Source organism: Oryctolagus cuniculus, chromosome 9 (genome assembly GCF_051225735.1).
Source record: "Oryctolagus cuniculus isolate XC-2025 breed Fujian yellow rabbit chromosome 9, ASM5122573v1, whole genome shotgun sequence".
NCBI lineage: Eukaryota > Metazoa > Chordata > Mammalia > Lagomorpha > Leporidae > Oryctolagus > Oryctolagus cuniculus.
The window spans coordinates 44,800,682-44,823,023 of NC_142875.1; positions in this window are offsets into that span (position 1 = coordinate 44,800,682).

Here is a 22,342-nt window from a genome sequence, read left to right on the forward strand (position 1 = left end):
TAGACCTAGCTGTTGAAGGCATTGTTGGAGTGAGCCAGTGACTGGAAAAATCTCTCTCTTTCTACATTTCAAGTAGATGAAAATAAATAAATAAACAATTAAAAAGAGTGTCAATTATGGGAAATGTTTTATATCATTTGTTTTCAATTAGCAAAAATGTTAAAATGCCAAGAAGTATTTTCTTTGCACAAAGTTTGGAGAACACATATTACGATTATCAACATCACCTTATTTTCTAAATGTTACACTTGGCCAACTCTGGGATTATCATATATGCTATTACATTTGTATTTGCTCTGCTTTCCTTTTCAACCAAAATATAACTAATTCTGTGATTATTAAATTGATATTTATTGAAATTCATCTTATCATTTAGCTTAATGTTTAAACAGTAAATTATTGAAAATAAGAATAACCTGAATGTATTTTAAAACAATTTATTTATTTAGCTGATAAACACAGAAAAGGGAAAGAGAGAGGGGACCCATTCTCTCATCTGCTGCTGTTTTATTCCCCAAATACCAAAAATAGCTTGGGTAGGTCTGAAGATGAAGGTGGGATCCAGGAACTCAATCCAGTTCTCCCACATATGTGAAGGAAACCAAGGCTTTGAGCCATCACCATTGGTTCTCATAGTCTGAATTAGCTGGAAACTGAAATCAGGATGTAGAGCTGGAAATAGAACTCAGTTTTGCTGAATTAGATGAAAGGCATCTTGTGTCATAACCACTGGGATAAATACCCATTACAAACTGTCTTTTGAAGGCTGTATAAATGCATGAAAAATAGGTAGCAATGTAGAATTTCCAAGATAATCTTTATAAAAAATTGCAGTGGTCTTGGGTGAGCTTCCATTAAAGCTCCACAAGAAACCATAGAACTGAAATAGTGAAAAAAAGATGGGGGTCAGCCCTGTGGGGTAGCAGGTTAAAGCCACAGCCTGCAGCGCCCGCATTCCATATGGGCGCCAGTTCGAGTTCTGGCTGCTCCTCTGCTGATCCAGCTCTGGATCAGAAAAGTAGTAGAAGATGGCCCAAATCCTTGGGCCCCTGCACCCACATGGGAGTCCTGGAAGAAACTCTTGGATCCTGGCTTCGGATTGGCTCAGATCTGGCCGTTGTGGTCATTTAGGGAGTGAACCAGTGGAATGGAAGACCTCTCTGTCTTTCTGGCTCTATTTCTCTCTGTAAGTCCTCTGTCTTTCAAAATAAATTAAATAATTATTTTAAAAAATCCTTCTCAAAAAAAGAAGAAGAAAAAAGATGGTAAAAGAATCCAAGATTGGTGCTGTTATTGTGTCACAGTGTATTAAGCTGCCTTTGCAACAATGGCATCCAATACCAGTGTGCAGATTGTAGTTCTGGCTAACCCACTTTCATTCCAGCTGTTTGATTGAAATAAGCCTGAGAAGGTTACTGAAGTACTTAGATTCCTCTCCATCTATGTGGGAGACCAAAATGGAGTTCCTGATTCTTGGCTTCAGCTTGGCCCATATCTATCTGTTATAGCTATTTGGTGATTGAAATAGCAGATTCTCCCTCTCTCTCTCTCTCTCTTTCTCTCTCTCTCTCTCTCTGTCCCCTGGCCTTTAAATAAATAAACGAATAAATAAATAACTCAAAAAGGATAAGCAGATGAATTATCAATGTTTATGCCTCAAATCTTAATCAAGATGATTAAGAATTTAAAATATAATAAAATATAATCATGTAAATGTATTAAGATAAAATTAATCAAGCAGAAAACAGTTTGAAGGACATCAGCTATTATTTAGAAAAATATCCACTTGATTTTGAGTACTATACTATACATCAGAGTTGACTTCAGTTGTTTTTTTTTTAAAGATTGATTTATTTACTTGAAAATCAGAGTTACACAGAGAGAGGAGAGGCAGAGAGAGAGAGAGGTCTTACATCTGCTGGTTGTCTCCCCAAATGGCTGCAATGTCTGGAGCTGCGCTGATCTGAAGCCAGGTGCCAGGAGCTTCCTCCAGGTCTCCCACATGGGTAGAAGAGCCTAAGGACTTCTCCATATTCTACTGCCTTCCCAGGCCATAGCAGAGAGCTGGATCAGAAGTGGAGCAGAAGGGATTTGAACCAATGTCCCTATGGGCTTCCGGTACTGCAGGCTGTGGCTTTACTTGCTAAACCACAGCACCGGCACCCACTTCAATTGTTTTAAAATCAACATTTAATTCTGGAAAATAAAACCACAAGAAGAAGATAGGCACTAATAATTAAATATATCTATTGAATACTTGCTTATATGTAAATTATTTTGTGAATGCAAAAGGGATTAGTAAACTTCACAGTAATAAAAATAATAACTAAGAAAGTCTATATAAAGTATAGAAAACAATTACATATTAATATGCTATAAAAATTGAGTGACTAATAAAGTAGGAAAAGTTTCAAATATGAAAATTAGCCACAATGTCTTTTATATTTGAAATGAACAGCAATGAGACTTCAAAGGATTAAAAAATAAAAACTCACCGGCGCCGGGGCTCACTTGGCTAATCCTCTGCCTGTGGTGCTGGCACCCTGGGTTCTAGTCCCAGTCGGGGCGCCAGATTCTGTCCCAGTTGCTCCTCTTCCAGTCCAGCTCTCTGCTGAGGCCTGGGTAGGCAGTGGAGGATAATCCAAGGGGTTGGGCCCTGCACCAATGTGGGAGACCAGGAGGAAGTACCTGGCTCCTGGCTTCAGATTGGCCCAGCGCTGGCTGTAGTGGCCATTTGGGGGGTGATCCAACGGAAAAGGAAGACCTTTCTCTCTGTATCTCTTTCTCTCACTCTCTCTCTCTCACTGTCTAACTCTGCCTGTCAAAAAATAAAAATAAAAAATAAAAAAACTCAAAATCAATGGAGTATTTAATGATTAGTTGTTGAATGAATGAATAATAGAAAAACCAAGAAAACTATCCAAACATTATCAATTATTAATTTTGCACCTCTGAACTAAAGATTTAAATATATTTTCCTTTGTTAATTTTTATTTAATGAAAGCATTTTTACATAGATACAACTTCAGGAATACAGTGGTTCTTTCCCCCATGCTCCCCACCCCAGCCGCCATCCCACCTCCCAACCCCTCTCCTATCTCTTTTTTCATTATGGTTCAATTTTAGTATGATGTTATATACAGAGGACCAACTTTATGGTAATCATAGACTTCAACAATTTGAACCCACGCACACACACAACATATAGAGTACAGTTTGGGGAGAGAATTTGCAGTTGATTTTCATATTACAGTTCAATAGGGACAGAGGTCCTACGTGGGGAGCAAGTGCACAGTGACTACTGTTGTTCCTTTAACAATTAACACTCTTTTTTTATAATGTCAGTGATCATCCCAGGCTCTTGCCCTGGGCTGCCAAGGCTATGGAAGCCTTTTGTGACCATAGACTCCGTCAGTATTTGGACACGACCATAAGCAAAGTGGATGTTCTCTCCTCCCTTCAGATAAGGGTGTCTCCTTTGATGACCCTTTCTGTCCACTGAGGTCTCACAGAGATCCTCCGTGTAGGATATGTTTTTTTGTCACAGAGTCTTAGCTGTCCATGCCTGAAATGCTCTCGCAGGTCTTTCAGCCGGACCAGGAGGCCTTAAGGGTTGATTTTGAGGTGTGACTGTTATTTATTTGCACGAATATCATTCTAGGAGTCTGCTGTGTGGACTGCTTCTCATTTTGGTCCTTCCTTCCTTTTTTTTTTTAAAGATTTTTATTATTTGACAAGAAGAGTTACAGACAGTGAGAGAGAGAGAGACAGAGAGAGACGTCTTCCATCCACTGGTACACTCCCCAAGTGGCCACAACAGTCCAAGCAATGCCATTCCGAAACCAGGAGCCAGGTGATTCTTCCTGGTCTCCCATGCGGGTGCAGGGTCCCAAGCACTTGGGCCATCTTCCACTGCTTTCCCAGGCCACAGCAGAGAGCTGGACTGGAAGAGGAGCAACCGGGACTAGAAACGGCACCCATATGGGATGCCAGCGCGGCAGGCGGAGGATTAACCTAGTGCACCACAGCGCCAGCCCCTTTCCTTCCTTTTTAATTCTATTATTTTTACTAGGTACTTGATGTTATTTATATCATCTTTTTTAAACTTAGGCTGACCTATCTGTTGCCTTTAACAGTTAGTATGATCATTTTAGCCGTGAAGTTCGTGTTTATACTACTGATTCTTACGGTTTTGGAGCCCCATGACTAGTTCTTGGGCTGCACCCGGAAAGGTGAGTCTGTATGACTGTATGCAGAACTAGACGGTTTTACAGTTATAGACTACCTCCTCCATCTCTTATTCCCCCTCTTATATTTTTAAAGATTTATTTATTTATTTGAAAGTCGGAGTTACACAGAGAGAGAGGCAGAGAGAGGTCTTTCATCCACTGGTTCACTCCCCAGATGGCCACAATGGCCAGAGATGTGCCAATCCAAAGCCAGGAGTTCTTCTGGGTCTCCCACATGGGTGCAGGGGCCCAAGGACTTAGGCCATCTTCTACTGCTTTCCCAGCACATAGCAGAGAGCTGTGTAGGAAGTGGAGCAGCCAGGACTTGAACCAGTGCCCATATAGGATGCCAGTGCTTCAGGCCAGGTTTTAATCTGCTGCGCCACAGCACTGGCTCCTCCCCCTCTTATTTTTAACTGAGATGTTTTTCCAATTGCTTTAAAATGCATATAATTAACTCTGTGTTACTAAATATATTTTCTAAATAAAAAATGGCATTTATTTGAGAGGCAAAGAGTTGGAAAGATAAAGCTTCTGTGTACTGTTCCATTTCTCAAATGTCCTCCATGTCTGGTGCTGGCCTGGGGAAGGAGCCAGGAGGTGGGTGCCAGGAAGACAACCCAGGTCTCCCACTTCGGAGGCGGGAAAACAATGAATTGAGCCAGTATTGCTGCTTTCCAGAATTTCCATTAGCAAGAAACTTAAATCAGTAGCAGGAGCCAAGAACCAAACCCAGAGAGGCTAATGTGGGACACAGGTGTCTTTACTAGGGTAAATGCACTGCTCTCTATTAATTTTAAACATCTTTTTTTTTTTTTTTGACAGGCAGAGTGGACAGTGAGAGAGAGAGACAGAGAGAAAGGACTTCCGTTTGCCGTTGGTTCACCCTCCAATGGCCACCGCAGCCAGCGCACTGTGGCTGGCGCACTGTGCTGATCCGATGGCAGGAGCCAGGTGCTTCTCCGGATCTCCCATGGGGTGCAGGGCCCAAGCACGTGGGCCATCCTCCAGTGCACTCCTGGGCCACAGCAGAGAGCTGGACTGGAAGAGGGGCAACCAGGACAGAATCCAGCGCCCCGACTGGGACTAGAACCCCGTGTGCCGGCGCCGCAAGGTTGAGGATTAGCTTAGTGAGCTGCGGCGCCGGCCAATTTTAAACATCTTTAAAGTGAGAATACATTGCCCTTTATAACCATACAATAAAACACATATACCAAAGGATGTACTTGAGATTATTAATTTTATTTCATGTGAAACCTATTCAAGTCACAATTCAAACACTTCACACAAAATGCTAGGCTAGGCTATGCTATACTATACAAATGAACATCATTAAGGTCCACTAAGTACAACAGATTTTGCAGGCCTCAATGAATGAATGGAGTTAAATTCCTATTTTTATATTTGAAAATTTCCCATGAACATACATTTTCAAACTTAAATAAAGGATTGGAAATGACATTGAAATCATGTAAACCATTTTTTTTCTGTCCATGAGAAAATTGCTTGCTGGTGAGAATCAAAACAGTTAATCCAAGTTGAAACAATCAAAAAAAAAAAAAAAAAAAAACAAAAACCAGAGTAGGATGTGGTCTCTGCACTTTTCCATCAATGCTCCACGCTTCATCAAGAAAACTTTAAAAGTTTAACCTGAGGCTGGTGTTATGGCATAATGTGTAAAGCAGCTGCCTGTGACACCGGAACACTATGTGGGTATTGGTTCATGTCCAGCTGTTCTACTTCCAATTCAGCTCCCTGCTATGGCCTGGGGAAAACAGAAAATGGCCCAAGTATTTGGCTCCCTTCCAACCATGTGAAAGACCTGCTGAAGTTGCTTGCTACTGACTGCAGCCTGGCCCACGCCTGGCCCACCCCTGGCCATTGCAGCCACATGGGGAGTGAACTAGCAGATGGAAATCCCTCTCTCTCCCCACACCCATTTCTATCTCTGTGCCTTTGAATTAAGTAAATAAATCTTTAAAAAAATTTTAAAGAATCAAATGAATATTTGTTTTGTGTCTTAAATGACCCAAAAGAATAATAACAATCATTTAAGTATAAAATCCTTTCAGAAAAAAAAAAAAAAGTGCAAAGTCTTCCGTTTTAATGTTACATATAACTGGTTGAGGTCTTCTGTAAAAATAAAATTTTACTTCAGTATATTAATGCTATTATGAAAGTAGAACTTCCACAATTCTATGGCCAGAATTATGATCACATACAACTTCATTTAAGAAAGACAAAATTAAAAGCAATATAGATATAAAAGATCCTGAAACTGAATTTGTTTTGTTCCTCACCAAAGCAATTATTTAGTTAAGTAAAATTGTGTATTGTAACCAAAAATTTCTGTTGAAATGCAAAACTCAGGATTTTATTCAATTTAAACTGTCAACCTAGATAAACAAGATTGTAACTCTCATTTCTTTCATAGTCTAGAAATATTTTCATCTGGTACCAGCATTGTGGTGTACCTGGTTAAGTCACTACCAGGAACACTATCCTGCCATATGATTGCAGGCTGCTCCACTTCCAATCCACCTCCTTGCTAACGTTCCTGGGAAAGCAACTGAATATGGCCCAAGTGCTTGGACCCTACCACATGTTTGGGAGACCAGGATGGAGTTTCAGACTCCTGGCTTTCATCTAGCCCAATCCCAGCTTTTGTGGCCATTTGGGGAGTAAAACAATTGATGGAAGATCTCTCTGTATGTCTAATTCTCTCTGTAACTCTACCTTGAAAATAAATCAAATAAATATTTTTAAAAGAAATATTTTATCTGGTCTTTGTAGTTTTATTCACATCCTATGTTTTAATATTGCTGTGTAGATTATTACTTAAAATACAAAAATAGAGTAAAATTCTCACACTGAATAGCCAATTCCACATGTGTTCTTTTGAGCTTCTGAAACAGAATTTACCAACAGAATATAAACTAGATTTCTAATATATCTAATCTAAATCTCAGTTTAAAATAGACATTGACAAACTTGTTTTGAAAATATTCATTTTGAAAAAATGATTTTAATCTACTAAAGTATTAAATCATAAATATACTGAGTAAAGATATATAGTTTACCTCTTTGTGATTTGCATATTTTTAAATGTAAAGCTTTGGACCTGAAGTTAAATATAAACAGGTTGATGGTTTATAAATTAGAGGTATAAAAGCTTAGATATCCATGTTTATTAAATAATGCTCAGGTTTATTAAATGAACTTTTTGATTTCTAGCCCTTCGTTTTTACCGAGAAGAGATAAGACACTGCTCTAACTAATTTAAGGAAACTATGATGATAATGTAAGTATATGCATGGGGGAGAAGAAAAATAAACAGCACCCACAAAGAAAGCAGGCTTGAATTAATTCTGTCAATGATCTAACAAGACATATAAAATTTAATGCTTACAAGTAAAACCAATAAACAGAGTCTAAAATTCATATCGTTATGCTCAAAATAGTTTCCTCTGAACTTGTACAAAAGTCTGAAAGTGACCTTGGAGCAATTGAAACCTCTTCTTCAAATGTGTCTAGACAGGGAAAAGGAGAAGGTAAATTGCTGAAAGAAGTTTGCAATAGACAATGGTGAAAGGTGAGCCCCAATCACTACCAACCACTATCAGGCTAGTTTCCACCACCATAGCCCTGCATTTACAAATCACTTCTTCATATTTCGGGGAGTGTTTGTTATGCTCACTTTGGATATTATCACAATCTATTCATATTTCCATTTGACTAAATGCAATGAAGTATCAATATAGCACAATATTTTACATGTGAAGTAGCAAAACTAAAAATTTAAATTCTGTGATATATCATTTTCTTCAACATTTATCAGAACTCACTGAAAAACCTAAAAGTCACTAGTTCTTATAATGCAACTGTGAAAAAAAATGTATTTTAGCCCTAATTTCTTTAATAATAGAACTTCAACTTTGGGCATGAAATGGAAGATGATAAGGTTGACTATACAGTTTTTATTTAGAATGAAAAGAAAGTAATATGATTAAAATATTACAATGTTCTATATTTTTCTTTTGAACACAATAGTTATAACTTCTCTGGACATTCTCTAAGCTCATTATGTATTAAAAGGCCCATAAAATGAAGATTCTAGCAGTTTATCTTTGTATGAGAAGACTGATTTTTTTTAATTTTTGCTATTAACAGAATATCACCATCAGCATTGATTAGGAAAAATTTAGCTGTCATCCATGAAGCTTCTTAAATAGTTATTGTGTAATGTAGTTATTCCTATTTTAGAAACTATTCTTCATTTTCTATTGTTGAATCTGTTTTCATAAGAAAACATAAAGATTTTTTTCACAGATTAATTGAGAGATTTACTCTGATTTCATAGGGTCTTCTGGAAAACAGATAAAAAGAATAGTCTATGATGACTCCACTTCTGTTCCAGTCTCTGGGCCATCTCAATCTTACTGCACAAGTCCTGATGGACATGGGGATCCAACAGCAAAGAAATTCAGACAGGCCATGAGAAATGTGGCTCTATTTTTTTTTTGTCTTACATTCCAATCAAGTAGCAGTGTTGGCTAACTGAAGGACAAATATGACCCCAAGGATATATGAATATATGATCTATCAATCATATTATCTGATGTTAATCAAAGATCAAGTATATCAACTCCTATTTTTTTAATCATGAAATTACGATTTGTGTAAAACAAATCCGTTTTATGTTTTCTATTTTATTTCTACTATATATATATATGCCTGTTTTCTCCATAGGTTGATGCTGGAAGTTTAAATCATCCCCAGAGCTCTCCCTCCTGCAAAATCTGGTGTATTGGTGACTCCTGAGCAATCACAACCTTATTATTGGGTTTCTGTTTTATGAAATGTGGTTTTAATGCCTTAATTCATCCTGATTCTACTTGTTTCTTCTTGTAGATAGCGCTAGTTATTGATTTCTCTCCTACTTGTGCACTAAAGCAGTATAATATGCTTCTATGTTTTAGCTTATGCAGACAACTAGATTTTACTTTCTATTAATCTGTTCAAAACTCAGTAAAACTTTTAGTTTTCAATAAAATTTTTCTTTTCAAATTTCAACAACCCTCATTATTAAATATTATTTATTTTTGAGCACATTGATTTATTTTTGGCACTTTTCCATTTTATAATTTACTACCAATTGTAGAGATTAAAGCAGATCTTGATGAATGAGTAAGTTTTTATAATGTTAAATTTATAGGAATTACAATCAAGGTTATGGAATAAACATTTTCAAAAGCAAAAAGGCTTAAGGAAATTTCATAAAGAAATATTGAAGCATCACATGTCATTCCAGGGTTAGGACTTTCAGCCCTACCTGCCTCAACTCCACAGAGAGGAGAGATCTTAAGGTTGAGTTGATCAACAAGGACTTAATCAATCATGAGTAACAAAGTCTCCATCACAACCCAGAGGCACTGAATTTGGGAGCTTCCAGATAGCTGAACATGTGGAGGTCCCCAAAGGATAGCCTGCCAGAGAGGGCACAGAAATTCTCTATACCATTTCACATACCTCACCCTCCACATCTCTTCCATTTGGCTATTCACTTGTATCCTTTAGGATATCCTTTATAATAACTGAGTAAACATTTATATAGAAGAAAAACACGTAATGAAACCTCATTTCTGATGTCCCACATACCTCAAATGTCTCACATCACTTAATATATGATCCAATATACAACACATTAATCAAATATCTATAATGGCATGCTTTAAAATATTTCATTTAATTAAAATTATGGAAGCAGGTTATGAACATTAATCTTCTCTTGAACTGAATTTTTTCTTATTGCCTAAGATATTAAAACCATGAACATCATCACTTCAATCCTGATTAAAAATCATATATTTATATTTATTAGTCTACAAGAGATTTACACTTCTCCATAATAAAATCATATTGCTTCAGATACAATATATATATTGGTCTGCAAGGCAAAGGACAATCAATAGAAAACTACACTGAGTGTTTCATTGGCTCTTTGCCAATCTCTTAGAGAAAAAATGTTATCAATGTTCAGTGTGGTATCAGTTTCTTCTCTTAAGGAATATGAGAAGTTCTCTTCCAAGTGTTATTGACAAAAGACTCAGACATCTCATCATCTAACTTTATAATATACTCCCTTCTGGGGCACCAGGAGATTTTATCAAACAAACATTTGAGAACAGACTATTAATGATAAATTAAAAAAAATATATAATGAGTGGTAAAAAGAACAATTGTACTTTAAATAAGTGAGGTAATCGAATAATTTATCACACAAAATGACTCCAGGATCGAGATGTTAAATAACATAGGTAAAAATATAAATATTGAACAAAAATCACATATATTGTCTTAAGAACCCAGATCGTTTGAGTGCTGAGCTAGGGAAAATAAAGTAGTTTATGGTTTTCAAACAGTTCTGCAACAATATACACAGACAACTGGGCAAAACATACCAGTATATTCTGATTATTCCAACTAAGAGGAAATTATCTTTTATAATCTGTAGAACAGTATGTTCAGATACATGCTAGCCATCCATGAACCTCATTCTGATATGGGACAATGTAGCTAGTGGAGCTGGAGATCTCATGCCACAAGCCTCTACCCCATGTAATTCTACCTGCCTAATTGTCAATGATGGGGCCCCCTTCTATGTATGTCTCTTTCCCTGGGACCTGGGAGTAGAAGAGCAATGTGAAATGCCACCCTCCCTCCCTCCTAACTTATAAAAGAAGCATGTTGGCTAAAGGAAGGACCCCTCAGTAGATTGGCTGCAACAGGGAACCCTACTCTAGGGGTCAAAAAAGGATTCTTAAGCACCAAATGACATCTACTACAGTGGATTTAAGAGACATGTCTCAACATATGTGGCTTTGTGGATATCCGTGTCTACTTTTGTCTTCACCAGTTCTACAGATAACACCAGCTGTATATAGTTTTCTGTTCATTCTTATGGACTCAGTTTTAAGGGTACAGATTCAAAAACTAGCCATGAGTCATTAAATTCCCATGAGCCAGGTGATAAAAACAGCATTCAAAGTGCTTAGTGATAATAGAGAGAGGCTAAAGAGGAAAGGAAGCTCCAGCATGGGGAAGCAGTGTAAATAGCCGGCTCCTAAAATAGCAGTCATGGTAACAAGTACTCAGTGTCCTTATAATCAGCACAGAAGGCATTTTGGTCTGGCTATAAAGCCCATGTCAGAGCATTTCAGCTGTGAAGAGCCAGAACAATGATACAAGGAGTGCACTTCCATGAAGGACCTCCGTAGTCTATGGTCCCAATGCAAAAGTGATCGTTAAAAGAGGAAATGTCATCTTCTCCTAAGGGAGAGGGTCTGAAATCTTGTCTGAAGACTGATGGGCTGTGACAACTCGAGAGGCTTCTACAGCCTAAGCATCTCATACCAAGAGACTTGGGTGATTACTGATGTCATGCACATGGTTGTTAATTTTTTAAAATAACAACAGTAGTCACTGACTACTAACTTCCTATGCAAAATCCATATTATTATCAGAGTTGATAGTAAAACTTGCTCTTAAAGATTTACTTCAGCTTTAATTCATCAAACAGAATGTATCTTATCTCTTGCTAGTTTTTGGTCATCTTTAAATGTCTAACTCCTTTGCTTTGAAGAGATTTTATTATCATCCCAGATGCCTCCTTCAAGCTAATTTCTCCTCAGTCTGTCATTTCTTATGACAGTAGCAAGTGCTAAGTCAGACTCCAGTTTAGATGATCTTCCTCTGAAGTAAAAGGTAGAGTTGATCCTAGTCTGGGATCAAGAATGCATGGATTGGCTACACATATTGAGCCTCTCAGAATTTCCTTAAAAATAAATTTCATTTCCTCATCAGTGTCCATATCCCATAATACCAGAAAGTAGATGGAGACTTCAACACTTGATTGATAAGCTTCTCAAAAATTGACTCTTGATTCCACATCAGACTCCATTTAATACCCCTATTCCGCCTGTTTTGAAACTGATTAGGGGATATAGGCTGGTTCAGAACCTCAGAGATATTAATGAGGCAGTCATTTCAATTCTTCCTATTGTGCCAAAACCTTATGCTATATTGACACAGATACCTGAGGACACTTCATGGTATACAGTCCTAGTCCTAAAGAATGCTTTGTTCGGCATCCCATTAAATTCAGAATCTCAGGTTTTGTTTGCCTTTGAATGGACTGATTTCTCAAATATAACTCAAATATGTTTACCCATTACTGTGGTAAGCAAACAACTCCAAAATTTCTCATTCTGTTTTTGATTTTCAGGGAGTCACAATCTTGTCTTTTAAGGCACATTTGTTTTTTTTTTTTTTTTTTTTTTTTTTTTTTTTTTTTAGATGATTTTTTTTAATGATGATGAAATCAGATCAGACCTATTGTCATGTTTAATCCCAGTGAGAGTCAAGTTGGGAGTTGATAGTTTCTTTTCTTTTCTTTTTTTTTTTTTTTTACAGAGGATCAGTTTAGTATGCATTAAGTAAAGATTTCAACAGTTTGCACCCCCATAGAAACACAAAGTGAAATATATTATTTGAGTACTCATTATAGCATTAAATCTCAATGCACAGCACATTAAGGACAGAGATCCTACATGAGGAGTAAGTGCACAGTGACTCCTGTTGTTGACTTTACCAATTGACACTCCTGTCTATGGCATCAGTAATCTCCCTATGCTCCAGTCATGAGTTTCCAAGGCTATGGAAGCCCCTTGAGTTCTCCGACTCTTATCTTGTTTAGACAAGGTCATAGTCAAAGTGGAGGTTCTCTCCTCCCTTCAGAGAAAGGTACCTCCTTCTTTGAAGACCTGTTCTTTCCACTGGGATCTCACTCACAGAGATCTTTTGCCAGAGTGTCTTGGCTTTCCATGCCTGAAATACTCTCATGGGCTTTTCAGCCAGATCCGAGTGCCTTTAGGGCTGATTCTGAGGCCAGAGTGCTATTTAGGGCATCTGCCATTCTATGAGTCTGCTGAGTATCTCACTTCCCATGTTGGATCACTCTCCCCTTTATTTATTCTATCGGTTAGTGTTAGCAGGTACTAGACTTGCTTATGTGCTCCCTTTGACTCTTAGTCCTTTCATTATGATCAATTGCGAACTGAAATTGATCACTTGGACTAGTGAGATGGCATTGGTACATGCCACCTTGATGGGATTAAATTGGAATCCCCGGTATGTTTCTAACTCTACCATTTGGGGCAAGTCAGCTTGAGCATGTCCCAAATTATATATCTCTTCCCTCTCTTATTCCTACTCTTATGTTTAACAGGGATCACAATTCAGTTAAATTTCAATACTTAAGAATAACTGTGTATTAATTACAGAATTAAATCAGTCATATTAAGTAGAACAGACAAAAAAAACTACTAAGAGGGATAATGTATTAAGTTGTTCATTAACAGTCAGGGCTATGCTGATCAAGTCACCGTTTCCCATAGTGTCCCTTTCACTTCAACAAGTTTCCTTTTTGGTGTTCAGTCAGTTGTCACCGATCAGGGAGAACATATGGTATTTGTCCCTTTGGGACTGGCTTATTTCACTCAGCATGATGTGTTCCAGATTCCTCCATTTTGTTGCAAATGACTGGATTTCGTTGTTTCTTACTGCAGTATAGTATTCTAAAGAGTACATATCCCATAATTTCTTTATCCAGTCTACCGTTGATGGGCATTTTTTTTTATCTTTTATTTAATGAATATAAATTTCCAAAGTACGACTCATGGGTTACAATGGCTTCCCCCCCCATACCGTCCCTCCCACCAACAACCCTCCCCTTTCCCACTCCCTCTCCCCTTCCATTCACATCAAGATTCATTTTCGATTATCTTAATATACAGAAGATCAGCTTAGTATACCTTAAGTAAGTATTTCAACAGTTTGCTCCCACACAGAAACATAAAGTGAGGAATAATAGATGATTTTTTTTAAATGATGATGAAATCAGATCAGACCTATTGTCATGTTTAATCCCAGTGAGAGTCAAGTTGGGAATTGATAATTTCTTTCTTTTTTTTTTTTTTTTTTTTTTTTTACAGAAGATCAGTTTAGTGTACATTAAGTAAAGATTTCAGTCGTTTGCACCCCCATAGAAACACATAGTGAAATATACTGTTTGAGTACTCGTTATAGCATTAAGCCTCAGTGTACAGCACGTTAAGGACCGAGATCCTACATGAGGAGTAAGTGCACAGTGACTCCTGTTGTTGACTTTACCAATTGACACTCCTGTTTATGGCATCAGTAATCTCCCTATGCACCAGTTATGAGTTTCCAAGGCTATGGAAGCCCCTTGAGTTCTCCGACTCATATCTTGTTTAGACACGGTCATAGTCAAAGTGGAGGTTCTCTCCTCCCTTCAGAGAAAGGCACCTCCCTCTTTGAAGACCTGTTCTTTCCACTGGGATCTCACTCACAGAGATCTTTTTGCCAGAGTGTCTTGGCTTTCCATGCCTGAAATACTCTCATGGGCTTTTCAGCCAGATCCGAGTGCCTTTAGGGCTGATTCTGAGGCCAGAGTGCTATTTAGGACATCCGCCATTCTATGAGTCTGCTGAGTATCTCACTTCCCATGTTGGATCACTCTCCCCTTTATTTATTCTATCGGTTGGTGTTAGCAGATACTAGACTTGTTTATGTGCTCCCTTTGACTCTTAGTCCTTTCATTATGATCAATTGTGAACTGAAATTGATCACTTGGAGTAGTGAGATGGCATTGGCACATGCCACCTTGATGGGATTGAATTGGAATCCCCTGGTATGTTTCCAACTCTACCAATTGGGGCAAGTCAGCCCGAGCATGTCCCAAATTATACATCTCTTCCCTTTCTTATTCCCACTCTTATGTTTAACAGGGATCACATTTCGGTTAATTTTCAACACTTAAGAATAACTGTGTGATAATTACAGAATTAAACCAGTCATATTAAGTAGAACAGACAAAAAAAAATACTATGAGGGATAATGTATTAAGTTGTCCATTAGCAGTCAGAGCTATGCTGATCAAGTCACCGTTTCCCATAGTGTCCGTTTCACTTCAGGAGGTTTCCTTTTTGGTGTTGAGTCAGTTGTCACTGATCAGGGAGAACATATGGTATTTGTCCCTTTGGGACTGGCTTACTTCACTCAGCATGATGTGTTCCAGATTCCTCCATTTTGTTGCAAATGACTGGATTTCCTTGTTTCTTACTGCGGTATAGTACTCTAAAGAATACATATCCCATAATTTCTTTATCCAGTCTACCGTTGATGGGCATTTAGGTTGGTTCCAGGTCTTGGCTATTGTGAATTGTGCTGCAATAAACATTAGGGTGCAGACCGCTTTTTTGTTTATCAATTTAAACTCCTTTGGGTAAATTCCAAGGAGTGGGATGGCTGGGTCGAATGGTAGGGTTATATTCAGGTTTCTGAGGAATCTCCAGACTGATTTCCATAGTGGCTTGACCAGTTTGCATTCCCACCAACAGTGGGTTAGTGTCCCTTTTTCCCCACATCCTCGCCAGCATCTGTTGTTGGTAGATTTCTGAATGTGAGCCATTCTAACCGGGGTGAGGTGGAACCTCATTGTGGTTTTGATTTGCATTTCTCTGATTGCTAATGACCTTGAACATTTTTTCATGTGCCTGTTGGCCATTTGGATTTCCTCTTTTGAAAAATGTCTATTGAGGTCCTTGGCCCATCTCTTAATTGGGTTGTTGGTTTTGTTTTTGTGGAGTTTCTTGATCTCTTTGTAGATTCTGGTTATTAACCCTTTATCTGTTGCATAGTTTGCAAATATTTTTTCCCATTCTGACGGTTGTCTCTTCACTCTCCTGACTGTTTCTTTTACAGTAAAGAAACTTCTCAATTTGATGCAATCCCAATAGTTAATTTTGGCTTTGACTGCCTGTGCCTCCCGGGTCTTTTCCAGAAACTCTTTGCCTGTGCCAATATCTTGAAGGGTTTCTCCAATGTTCTCTAGTAACTTGATGGTGTCAGGTCGTAGATTTAGGTCTTTAATCCATGTTGAGTGGATTTTTGTGTAAGGTGTAAGGTAGGGGTCTTGCTTCATGATTCTGCACGTGGAAATCCAATTTTCCCAGCACCATTTATTGAATAGACTGTCCTTGCTCAAGGAATTAGTTTTAGATCCTTGATCAAATATAAGTTGGCTGTAGATGTTTGGGTTGATTTCTGGTATTTCAATTCTGTTCCATTGGTCTATCCTTCTGTTTCTGTACCAGTACCATGCTGTTTTGATTACAACTGCCCTGTAGTATGTCCTGAAATCTGGTATTGTGATGCCTCCGGCTTTGTTTTTGTTGTACAAGATTGCTTTAGCTATTCGAGGTCTCTTGTGCCTCCATATAAATTTCAGCACCAATTTTTCCAGATCTGAGAAGAAGGTCTTCGGTATCTTGATTGGTATTGCATTGAATCTATAAATTGCTTTTGGGAGAATGGACATTTTGATGATATTGATTCTTCCAATCCATGAGCATGGAAGATTTTTCCATTTCTTGGTATCCTCTTCTATTTCTTTCTTTAAGGTTTTGTAATTTTCATCGTAGAGATCTTTAACGTCCTTGGTTAAGTTTATTCCAAGGTATTTGATTGTTTTTGTAGCTATTGTGAATGGGATTGATCTTAGAATTTCTTCCTCAGCCATGGCATTGTCTGTGTATACAAAGGCTGTTGATTTTTGTGCATTGATTTTATACCCTGCTACTTTGCCAAACTCTTCTATGAGTTCCAATAGTCTCTTGGTAGAGTTCTTTGGGTCCCCTAAATAAAGAATCATGTCATCTGCAAAGAGGGATAGTTTGAGTTCTTCCTTCCCAATTTGTATCCCTTTAATTTCTTTTTCTTGCCTAATAGCTCTGGCTAGAACCTCCAGAACTATATTGAATAGCAGTGGTGAGAGTGGACATCCCTGTCTGGTCCCAGATCTCAGTGGAAATGCTTCCAACTTTTCCCCATTCAATAGGATGTTGGCTGTGGGTTTTTCATAGATTGCTTTGATTGTATTGAGGAATGTTCCTTCCAAACCCAGTTTGCTTAGAGTTTTCATCATGAACGGGTGTTGTATTTTATCAAATGCTTTCTCGGCATCTATTGAGAGAATCATATGGTTTTTCTTCTGCAGTCTGTTAATGTGGTGTATCACATTGATTGTCTTGCGCACATTCAACCATCCCTGCATACCAGGGATAAATCCCACTTGGTCTGGGTGGATGATCTTTCTGATGTGTTGTTGCATTCTATTGGCGAGAATTTTATTGAGGATTTTTGCATCTATGTTCATCAGGGATATTGGTCTGTAATTCTCTTTCAGTGCTGCATCTTTTCCCGGCTTAGGAATTAAGGTGATGCTGGCTTCATAGAAAGAATTTGGGAGGATTCCCTCTTCTTCAATTGTTCTGAATAGTTTGAGAAGAATTGGAGTTAGTTCTTCTTTAAATGTCTGGTAGAATTCAGCAGTGAATCCATCTGGTCCTGGGCTTTTCTTTGTTGGGAGGGCCTTTATTACTGTTTCAATTTCTGTCTCAGTTATGGGTCTGTTTAGGTTTTCGATGTCTTCCTGGTTCAATTTAGGTAGGTTGCATGTGTCCAGGAATCTATCCATTTCTGATAGGTTTCCCTGTTTACTGGCATACAAGTCCTTGTAGTAATTTCTGATGATTCTTTTGATTTCTGTGGTGTCTGTTGTTACATTTCCTTTTTCATCTCTGATTTTATTGATTTGGGTCTTTTCTCTTCTTTTTTTAGTTAGTTGGGCCAATGGGGTGTCAATTTTGTTTATTTTTTCAAAAAACCAGCTCCTCGTTTGGCTGATTTTTTGTAATGTTTTTCTTGATTCAATCCTGTTGATTTCTTCTCTGATTTTAATTATTTCTCTTCTCCTACTAGATTTGGGTCTGGTTTGCTGTAGGTTTTCTAGATCCTTGAGGTGAATAGAAAGCTCATCTATTTGGTGCCTTTCCAATTTCTTGATGTAGGCACCTATTGATATAAACTTTCCTCTTAACACTGCTTTTGCTGCGTCCCATAAGTTTTGGTATGTTGTGCTGTTATCCTCATTTACTTCCAGAAAGTTTTTGATTTCTCTTTTGATTTCTTCTATGACCCATTGTTCATTCAGGAGCATGTTGTTCAATCTCCATGTGTTTGCGTATGCTCTAGGGATTCCTGAGTTGTTCATTTCCAACTTCATTCCTTTATGGTCTGAGAAGCTGCATGGTATGATTCTAATTCTTTTGAATTTGCTGAGACTTGCTTTATGGCCTAGTATGTGGTCAATCCTAGAGAAGGTTCCATGTACTGCTGAGAAGAATGTATAATCTTTAGCTGTAGGATTGAAAGTTCTGTATATATCTGTTAGATCCATTTGGGCTATAGTGTCGTTTAAATCTACTGTATCCTTGTTGATCTTCTGTCCTATTGATCTGTCTATTTCTGAGAGTGGAGTATTGAAGTCCCCCAGTACTATTGTATTGGGGTCTAAGTCTCCCTTTAAGTCCGTTAACAAATCTTTTAGATAAACCGGTGCCCTGTAGTTAGGTGCATATATATTGATAATTGTTATATCTTCCTGTTGAATTGATCCCTTAATCATTATGTAGTGTCCCTCTTTGTCTCTCTTAATGGTTCTTATGGTAAAGTTTATGGTGTCTGATATTAAGATGGCTACGCCTGCTCTTTTTTCATTTCTGTTGGCATGGTATATCTTTTTCCAGCCTTTCACTTTCAGTCTGTATGGATCTTTGTTGGAAAGATGTGTTTCTTGTAGGCAGCAAATAGATGGGTTTTGTTTTTTAACCCAATCAGCCAAACGGTGTCTTTTAACTGGACAGTTCAGGCCATTCACGTTCAATGTGACTAATGATAAGTGGTAACTTTGCCCTGCCATTTGCCAAAGATAAGTTCTAATATATGCTTTGAATTCCCTGTGATCTTTTGCTGTGAGCTTTCCTTCCTTGGTTTCCTTCCTTTACCTTCTTTCATATTGATGACCGTGTTTCTGTGTTTCTGTGTGTAACACATCTTTAAGCATCTTTTGCAGGGCTGGACGAGTGGCAACAAATTCTTTCAATTTCTGTTTGTTATGAAAAGTCTTTATTTCACCTTCATTCACAAATGATAGCTTTGCAGGATATAATATTCTGGGCTGGCAGTTGTTCTCTCTTAGTACCTGGGCTATATCTTGCCATTCCCTCCTAGCTTGTAGAGTTTCTGATGAGAAGTCAGCTGTGAGTCTGATTGGAGATCCTCTGAGAGTAATCTGACGTTTCTCTCTTGCACATTTTAGGATCTTTTCTTTATGTTTCACTGTGGAGAGTTTAATTACAACGTGCCGTGGTGAGGGTCTCTTTTGGTCGTGTTTATTAGGGGTTCTGTGAGCTTCCTGTACTAGGATTTCTCTGTCCTTCTCCAAACCTGGGAAATTTTCTGCTAATATCTCACTAAAAAGGCCTTCTAATCCTTTCTCCCTCTCCATGCCTTCAGGAACTCCTAGAACCCGAATGTTGGGTTTTTTAATAGTATCCTGAAGATTCCCGACAATATGTTTTAGATTCCTAATTTCCTCTTCCTTTCTTTGGTCTGACTGTATCCTTTCCTGTTCTCTGTCTTCTAAGTCCGATATTCTCTCTTCTGCTTCTCCCATTCTGTTTGTAAGGCTCTCTATTGTGTTTTTCATTTGATCTATTGAATTCTTCACTTCAGTCACTATCCCAGTTTCCTGTTGTACTAGTTGTTTCGTTTCATTTTGATTCCTCCTTAATATTTCATTTTCACGAGAGAGATTTTCTATCTTGTCCATTAAGGATTTCTGCAGTTCAAGAATTTGTTTTTGAGAACTTCTTAATGTTCTTATCAATTTTTTGAGATCTGCTTCTTGCATTTCTTCTATGTCATCATCCTCATAATCTTGAATTGGGGTGTCTTTTTCATCTGGGGGCGTCATAGTGACTTCCTTGTTTTTATTACCTTGGTTTTTGCGTTTGTTATTTGTCATATTGGAGATATTTGGTTTCTTCACTGTGGTGCTATTTCTTGTTATACTATGACTCTAGATTAAGTGGACTATCTGTTTTTGATGGAGCCTTAGGGCTTGAGATGGGTGTGGCCTGAGAGCTCTGTTTGGTGTGCCAAAGGTGACACTCCCAGGTTAGGCGTGGTAAACCTCTCTCTCTCTCTCTCTCTCTCTCTCTCTCTTTTTTTTTGATTCAACAGGGAAGTTATTCTGCACAGCTGAACAAAGTTGGAGGTAGTTAGCAGGCAAATGATATACCCACAGGAGCCAGAGATCAGAAGCTCTTTCCCAAGGACCACACAGGGAATCTGTTCGGCCCTTAGAGTGCGCTCAAATTCTCCTTCAGTCTCCCACTGGGTTGCCAAAGTTACGGAATTGTAGCGTCTCTGGAGAGTGCTCACGTGAATTCCGTGAGTTCTCTCCCCCACCGTCTCTTTTTTCACAGTCTCAGTTCAGTAGCACCATAAATTTACTAAGTCCTAATCTCCTGTTAATTCGCCCCACCCAGAGTCAGGTTTTACTGCTAGGCTCAGGGCCGGTGCAGACCTGAGGTCGCTCTGCTTATGACGTATGTCCAAGATGGCGCCTGCTCTTTGTCTTGCTCGCCCTTGAGAGGTGAGCGGAGAGAGAGAAACCCGTGTCCATACCAGTCACCTTTTTTTTTTTCCCTCTCTCTCTCTTCCAGTTAGCTTGGTGAAGTCCCCCCCGCCCCGGGGGTCGTTCCCTCTAGTCTCCTCTCTCCGCTTGCCTGCCGGTGTCTCGGGTTATTGAGGTTCGGCTCACCTCGGGTTCCAGCGCTGGTGTGTTGAGTCTGCCGCTGATGTCCCGAACTGTGGGCTCCCACGCTCTCCACGCAGGTCTGCTTCCCTTCCAGCGCCGATGTGTGGACTCGGAGCCCTGGACTTCCCAAGTCTCCCCGCTGTTGCACTCCCCTTCGAGCACTTGCGCGCAGCTCAGTCCCGCGGCTCGGCTTCCGCGGCTCAGTCCCGCGGCTCGGTCCTGTGGTTCGGCTTTCGCGCGCGGTGGGCGACCTTGTTCTCCCAGTAGGTCCTCCGATTCACGCCCACTGGATCCAGAAGAGTTTTGTCTGCAATATTTTCCTGGTTCTTTTTTCTGAGGCTACCGTAACTCCCCTTTTATTAAACTAAATTTTCCCGGACTATCGGTGCGCGCCCTCACTATTCCGCCATCTTGGCTCCGCCCCCCTTAAGGCACATTTGAACTTTCCGCAAGCTCTTTTGATTGCCATAAATGGGATGCAAAGTGCCACAATGAAGAGACCAGACATGCTGTTAAACATTTGAAAATGTGCACAGATGATCTCCCACTGAAAACAGATGCCTAGGCCAATGGTTTATCATACTTTAGAAAAGATGGCACTGTGATAAAATGAATTAAAATATTGACTTGCTCAAGTTAAAAAAATGATGAATCCATTGACAACACGCCATAGCTTAAAAATGGAAGTTTGTATCTTCAAGTTTCTCAAAATTATATAAGCCTATTAGAATTTTAATCAAATATTTAAAATGCTTCCTCAGTCTTACCTCCTTATTCAGTCCATCTGGGGAACCAGAGTTTTGTCAATCTCATATCCCTATTAGCTATGGGCTTTATCTCATACTTTTCTCTCAGTAAAAGAGCCTTTTTCTCTACTCTCTCCAAAAAGATTACAACAAGTTATTATGAAATAGCCTGTAATAAGGTTATTTTTCCAGAAAATTTCAAAATTCAACTTATGTTAAAATAATTATCTGAATCGTGAAGTTTCTTCTGACATACGACTATACATAGGTATGCATATGCCTACACACAATATTCATATGCAATTTAATTCTAAAAAACGAGTGCTTAAATGAGCTATTGTGTAGCTCCAGTCACACATACACTTTTGGGCAGCAGGAACATTTTACAGAGAATAATATGCTATAAATAAGGGTAATTTAGTGAAAGAATTCAGAGAGAATGATGCAAATTGACTTTTTTTAGATTATAGTAAGAAGAGCATATATAAAAAATAAAGTTCAAAAAGGAGTAAAGTTGTAATAATTAATAGGAAAAAATGTAAAGCAATAGGTTGTGGTAT